This window comes from Myotis davidii, unplaced genomic scaffold (genome assembly GCF_000327345.1).
Source record: "Myotis davidii unplaced genomic scaffold, ASM32734v1 scaffold821, whole genome shotgun sequence".
Classification (NCBI taxonomy): domain Eukaryota; kingdom Metazoa; phylum Chordata; class Mammalia; order Chiroptera; family Vespertilionidae; genus Myotis; species Myotis davidii.
The window spans coordinates 3,690,979-3,698,439 of NW_006295269.1; the positions used below are offsets into that span (position 1 = coordinate 3,690,979).

General features: G+C 48.1%; 1 pseudogene; it reads left to right on the forward strand.

The window, feature by feature from the left end:
• Positions 1-197: 197 nt before the first annotated feature.
• LOC102753328 lies at positions 198-1,902 on the forward strand (annotated as a pseudogene).
• The last annotated feature ends 5,559 nt before the right edge of the window (positions 1,903-7,461 follow it).

The following is a 7,461-nucleotide window of genomic DNA, read 5'->3' on the forward strand; positions in this document are numbered from 1 at the left end:
TAACAAGAAAATAAAACACAGAACTTGGCTGGAGATCCTGGCTAGAGAACCTGGCTAGGCTGCTGATCAACTGAACGCTGTCTCCGTGTCATTCCTTCTTCGCCGACTCCGTCTACACCTTTGGGGACCCCTGGACCTGCTGGGATTGGACCCCAACACTAAGGAGCACGCTGTGGTTAAACCTCAAGCAGAGCATGATGGCTTCGGCACTGAGGTATGTCTCCAAGTTCAAGTCCTTTGTGATCTTGTGCTTCACCCCGATACTGCTGCTGCCAGTCATCATTCTGGTCCCCACCAAGTTTGCCAGGTGTACCTACATCGTCATCGTCATGGCCACTTACTGGTACACGGAAGTCATCCATCTGGCTGTTACCGCCCTCTTGCCTGCCTTGCTTTTCCCACTCCTCAAGGTTCTGGACTCCAAGCAGGTGTGGGTCCAGTACATGAAGGACACTAACATGCTGTTCCTGGGAGGCCTCATGGTGGCAGTGGCCGTGGAGCGCTGGAACCTGCACAAGAGAATCGCCCTGTGCACACTCCTCTGGGTGGGGACCAAGCCTGCACAGCTGATGCTGGGCTTCATGGGCGCCACCGCCTTCCTCTCCATGTGGATCAGCAACGCAGCCGCCATAGCCATGATGATGCCGTGCTGCAGCAGATGCAGGCCACGACCACAGCCAGCGAGGCCAGCCTGGGCGAACTGGAGCTGGTGGACATTGGCAAGACTGGTGAGCTGCCAGGGAGCCAAGTGATTTTTGAAGGCCCTGCTATGGGGCCACAGAAGAATTGTGACAGGAAGAGCATGTGCAAGGCCATGACACTGTGCGTGTGCTACGCGGCCAGCATCGGAGGGACTGCCACCCTGACCGGGACAGGACCCAACGCGGTGCTCCTGGGCCAGATGCACGAGCTGTTTCCTGAGAGCAAAGACACCGTGAACTTTGTCTCCTGGTTTGGATTTGCCTTCCCCAACATGCTGATCATGCTGCTGCTCTCCTGGTTTTGGCTCCAGTGTATTTTTATGGGATTCAATTTTAAAAAGGTTTGGGGCTGCGGTCTGGAGGAAAAGACTAGCGAAAACGCTGCGTATAAGGTGTTGCAGGAGGAATACAGGAAGCTGGGACCCCTCTCCTTTGCCAAGGGCAACGTCCTGCTCTGTTTCCTCCTGCTGGTCCCCTGTGGTTCTCCCGGGACCCAGGCTTCATGCCTGGCTGGATGTCAGTCGCCTGGATGGAGGGCGAGACAAAGTATGTCACCGACGCCACCGTAGCCATCTTCGTGGCCATATTACTATTCATTGTGCCTTCGCAGAAGCCCAAGTTCAACTTCTGCAGCCAGACTGAGGGAGAAAGAAAGACTCCGTTTTATCCGCCTGCACTACTGGATTGGAAGGTGACCCAGGAGAAAGTTCCTGGGGCATTGTGCTGCCTGGGGGGCGGATTCGCTCTGGCTAAAGGATGCGAGGTCTCGGGGCTGTCTGAATGGACGGGGAAGCAGATGGAGCTCCTGCACGTTCTGCCCCCAGCAGCCATCTCCTTGGTCGTGTCCCTGCTCATTGCTGTGTTCACTGAGTGTGCCAGCAACGTGGCCACCACCACCCTGTCCCTGCCCACCTTTGCCCCCATGTCCCGTTCCACTGGCCTCAGCCCACTGTGCGTCATGCTCCCTGCACCCTGAGTGCGTCCTTTGCCTTCATGTTGCCTGTGGCCACCCCACCTAACGCCATGGTGTTTGCCTACAGACACCTCAAGGTTTCTGACATGGTGAAAACAGGAATAATGGTGAAGATAATTGGAGTCTTATGTGTGTTTCTGGCGATCAACACCTGGGGACGGGTCATGTTTGACCTGGGCAATTTTCCTGACTGGGCTAATGTGACTCATATTGAGACTTAGAAAGAGCCTCAAGAACATAACACAGCCCTCCTTCCTGAGGACTCCCGAAGCTTCCGGCAAGACGTATACATATGTGTGGAAATAAAGGGGGGATAAAACTGAGCCACATTCGTTTAATTGTATTTCAGATAAATACTATAACCAATCTTAAGTGAAACAGAAAGAGAACAAGAAGGGAGGAAATAAAGGAGGAAAGGAGGGAGGGAGGGAGGGAGGGAGGGGAAGAAGGAAAGATAAGAGAAAGAAACGAATCCAAGTAATTGATGATACACGTTCAGTTTGGGGCAGAATGGGGTAGGGTGAGGCGAGGGCAAGAATTTCAAACAAATTCTCAACTGTTTTTCAGAAGGCTTTTTGTAATGAATGAGCAAAGCAATTGTAAACAGTTTTAGATATATTTTAAGACTGGGCAAGTGAATACATTTGGGAGCCAGGTTTCTCAATCAGGAAGAAGGTACATAAAACCATGACGTGCCCCGGTGAGGTGGAAACGGCCCCAGTGAGGTTGGGATGGCCCAGTGAAGTTGGGATGGCCCCAGTGAGATTGGGATGGCCCGGTGAGGTTGGGACGGCCCCAGTGAGGTTGAGACGGCACTGGTGAGGTCAGGATGGCCCTGGTGAGGCTGAAATGGCCCTGGTGAGGCCGAAACGGCCCCGGTGAGGTTGGGACAGCCCCGGTGAGGTTGAAACGGATAATAAAGACCAATATAAACTGATGAGCAAAAATAGATGCAGAGGATGGTTTGGAAATTGGAGATATTGGTGTGAATTCATAATTTCAAAGATATTATGTGTGTGCCTGTTTTAGCTTATATGCATATAAGTGCATACTAAAGGCAATGTATATTATATATAATGTATAAGAAATATAATGTATTCTATAGAATAAATCTGTGTGCATGCATATATTTCCTAGCTCTGTGCACTGAAAGGGCCAAACGCCACACTCTCCAGCAATGAGCACTCCTGGTGCCTAGAGCGAGGATCTAATGCCATTGCCCACTAGAGGGAGCCAGGCTCCTCAGAGCAATGGCTGATTCCGGGGGTTGGCTGAATGGGCACAAGTTGAGCCTAGGACATCTTGCCATGCTCTAAATTAAGTGCTCAAACAACTGCTGGGGGCATGTGTAAGGACATAGAAGGCAGCTTAAAGATACTCCAACTAGCCAGCCTGGGACAATTTCAGCACCAAAATAATTAACTATAGCAACTATAGCAATTAGAAGTGATTTGGGTGGGGGCAACGGGAATTCTTTATTCCATATTGATAATAAGTAGACAAATAAATATATTGGGGGAAATAGAATGTTCTTGCTTACAGCAGAATGCCATGTGCTACTGAATAAATACGGAAGAAGTACTGGGTCAAAAAAAAATCAGCACGTTGCAATTATTGTAATAATATTCAGTCAGGCAAGATTTGTGAATGAATGCTGGGTTCTGGGGGTCAACTTGATGAGCAGCAGAATTGTGCGTGCTCTTCAAGTGTCTCCCACAGGTTGGGTAATGCTGCAAGTGAAAAAATATTGATTACACAGTGGAGAAATCAGGCAACACCCCCAGTAGGGGCAGACAGGTGTTCTGCCCCTAAACATGACACCTGAGGCGCCATCACCTGTTCAGTGTCTGGCCAAGAATGCGAGCCTGAATGTAAACATGAAGAAATGGTCTTTCAAAGTCCAAATGAGGAACAACCCATCGAAACGAATGGCCTGGAGGAGGAATGTAATTTTTTAAATTGTCAACATTGTAAGAGACAAAGGAAGTCTGCGGAAGTGCTTCATGTCAAAGGAGGCAAATGGGAGAGACCACTAAATGCCCTGCCTCTAGCCTGGGTCTAGTGACGGAGGAAGACAGACTACAAGACACCACTGGGTCAGCTGAAATACTGGACGTAGAATAAAATTATAGCAATATAAATTATGAAAGTGATAACTGTATTACATTTATAAAAGAGCATGTCTTTATTCTTGGGAAATACACAGCAAAATATTTTTTGTAAAATGGCCCTGGTAGGTATAAACTCTGCTAAAATGTTTCAGGATTAAGAGTACATGTGCCAATGACCAGAAAAAGGAGCAAAATATTGACAGGTGAATGTGGATAAAGGGTCTTTGTACCTTCTTCACACTATACTTATTCTTACTTGAAATTATCCTATCATATTACATTATTCTATCTATTCTATTCTTATTTGAAGTTTTTTTCAAACAAAATTTTTAAAATTAACAAGAGTATGTTATTTTTTTTTAAAGTATGTGTTTTTTTTTAATATATTTTATTGATATTTTTACAGAGAGGAAGGGAGAGAGATAGAGAGTTAGAAACATCGATGAGAGAGAAACATCGATCAGCTGCCTCCTGCACATCTCCCACTGGGGATGTGCCCGCAGCCCAGGTACATGCCCTTGACCGGAATCGAACCTGGGACCTTTCAGTCCGCAAGCTGACGCTCTATCCACTGAGCCAAACCGGTTTCGGCAAGAGTATGTTATTAAAAGGATGGTATTTCCAGAATGATGATAACATAATGTTAAAGCTGTGTGATGAATATGTAAGAGGATTACATATTCTCTCTCTCCCCCTCCCTCTCTCTCTTTCTCTCTCTGAAATTTAGAGACACTTTTTCTTTGGGGGAGTACATGGTGCTGTGATAAAATGGGACACCTTCTGACTTCCTCTTCTTCAGGCTTTTGCACTTATAGACTTTTCCATCCTTATTTATCACGTGTAATATCACTTTATACCTCTACAGTATAACTCTGCTTGTTTGTTTGCTTGTTAATCCTCACCCGAGGATATTTCTTTTCCTTTGATTTTTTAGAGAGAGTGGAAGGGAAGGAGAGAGACAGAGAGAGAGAAACGTGTGAGAGAGACACAATGCACCCCATGCACCCCAACCAGGGCTAAGGATTGAGCCTGCAACCAAGGTACATGCCCTTGATCAAAATCGAACCTGCAACCCTTCAATCCATGGGCTGATGCTCTAACCACTGAGTACTAGTTAGGGCAAAACTATGCTTTTTGAAAACACTTTCACATACAGAATGCCACGTCATCTGTAACCATCCTGTGAGCAGATATACATAATCAGGCCAATTTGACCAACAAAGAACCTTGAGAGGTAGGTGGTGAGCCCAATGTCACCAGGAGTAGGAATGTGAACACAGCCCATTCTCCTCTATTCTATATACACTTGCCCAATTAACAGCATGCCACATCTTGAAGTCTGAGACAAATGGCAAAATTATACATGGCCCTAGCCAGTGTGCTCAGTGGTTATCGAGTGTTAGCCCATGCACCAAAGGGACTCGGGTTCGATTCCTAGTAAAGGGTGCATACCTGGGTGCAGGTTTGGTCCCTGGCCCCAGTCAGGGTTCATGCAAGCAGCAACCAATCTCTCTCCTTTCTCTCTCTCTCTCTCTCTCTCTCTCTCTCTCTTTCTCTCTCTCCGTTCCTCCCTTCCACTCTCTCTAAAAATCAATGGGAAAAATATCCTCAGGTGAGGATTAACAACCATTAATAACAACAGCAACAATGGGTGAGGATTAACAAAAAATAAATAAATAAAAATGAAAATAAGATAGCACAGTCCATGGCTATTAATAATTCCTAGTAAACTTTTAAATAACAGCAGAGGGCCTGTTTTTGGCTTGTGACCCACTCCAACACCTGCATCTTTTTTGGCTGTGACTGTGCATGGCCCAGCTTTCCCAGTCTTGAAACTGTGTTTTGTATTTTTCCATATTTCACTTCCATATGAAATATTTACATATGTTTATCACTTTGTCACCACTTCACATGGCATCTGTTTGCCTAAAATGAGTCAGGTCTCAGCCCCAGAAGCTTGTTGGATTGGCATGAGAATCTAAAGTGAGTTGTTTTATTAACTACTAGAGGCCCAGTGCACATATTTGTGCACCAGTGGGGTCCTTTGACCCTCTCGCAATCTGGGACCCCTCGGGGGGTGTCAGATAGCCAGTTTCGGCCCAATCCCTGCAGGCCCGATTCAGACAGGAGGGAGCCCGATCCTGTGCTTTGACCGTCTGTCCCCTGGTGGTCAGTGCGCGTCATAGCAACCGGTCAACCGGTTGTTTGGTCATCCGGTCATTCAGTCACTTAGGCTGATATATATATCTTAGAGGCCCAGTGCATGAAATTTGTGCACAGGGAGGTGTCCCTCAGTCTGGCCTGCACCCTCTCACAATCCGGGGCCTCTTGGGTAGAGTCCCTAGGCCTGGCTGGCAATCAGGGCCTATCTAGGATTCCCCCCCGACCACCTGTGCAGCGCTTCCCCCCACCCCCACCCCCACCAATGGTCGCCTCCCTCTGCGGGCTACAGGCATGGGGTGCGATCGCTTGGCTGGCCTGGGCCTCCCTCTATGGGGCAATCACTGGCCGGCCCCACACATCCGCCACAGCATCATTGGCCGGTGGCCTGGGCCTCCTTCGTTGGGGCGATCGATCATAGGGCTCTGCAATCGATTGCCACACAGAGGGAGGCCCCAACCACCTAGCCAGGGCTCCGTGATAGATCACCGCATAGAAGGAGGCCCCGCCCACCCACCACACAGCTGCCGGCCTGGTAGCCTGGGCCTTCCTCTTTGAGGCGATCAATTGCGGGCTCCATTCACCCAGCCAGGGCTCTGTGATCAATCACCACATACAGGGTGGCCTGGGCCTCCCTCTTTGGGGCAATTGTGGGGCAATGGCAGGGTTCCCCGACCAATTGCATTGCACCCTCCTTGGCTGGTCTGGTGCCAGTGTATGTCCTAGTGTGGTTGCCCGGATGGTCATTCTGCTGTTCAGTCATTCAGTCGATTTGCATATTATGCTTTTATTATTATAGATTAGATATAACCAATAAATCTATTAAAAGTATGTCCTGGATTTGTAATTAGTTGCTGATTAATTGTCAACCCATGTACTAGTATTATGTATTAGGTCATTCCTAAAGAAAGATGTATTACTAACCAGCCGGTGCTGGCTGTGTTTGCTAGGATGGCTCCTGTGTTTGCTACTGTGTTAGCAAGAACTGCTTTGTCTAATCATGGCTCCTTAATAGCAATGGCTACTTAAGCTGCAATAAAGACTGTCTTATACCCTACAGCTTTTCATGTCCTCTCTGTCTTCTAATGCCCGGCGTCCAAGGAGGTCCAGTTCCTGGCAGAGGGACTCAGACCCAGCAGTTGGCGTAGTAGAGCAGGATTCAAGGAGTGAGCGCTCCACAATTACTGCAGCGAGCAATGTCAATGAGAAACTTACTCCCAACAATTGATGCAGCAAGCAGGGTTCAGGGGTATGTGCAGACTCAGGAGCAAGTGCTCCCTACAGATGGTCCATCTGGTCCTTTGAAACTCACCCCCATCACCTGTGCAGTCCATATAGGCAACAGACTAGAGTTAAGATAGATTGCTTGCCCTAACCAGTTTGGCTCAGTGGATAGAGCGTTGGCCTACAGACTGAAAGGTCCCAGGTTTGATTCAGTCAAGGGCATGTACCTTGGTTGTGGGAACATCCCCAATAGGAGGTGTGCAGGAGGCAGCTAATCGATGTTTCTCTCTCA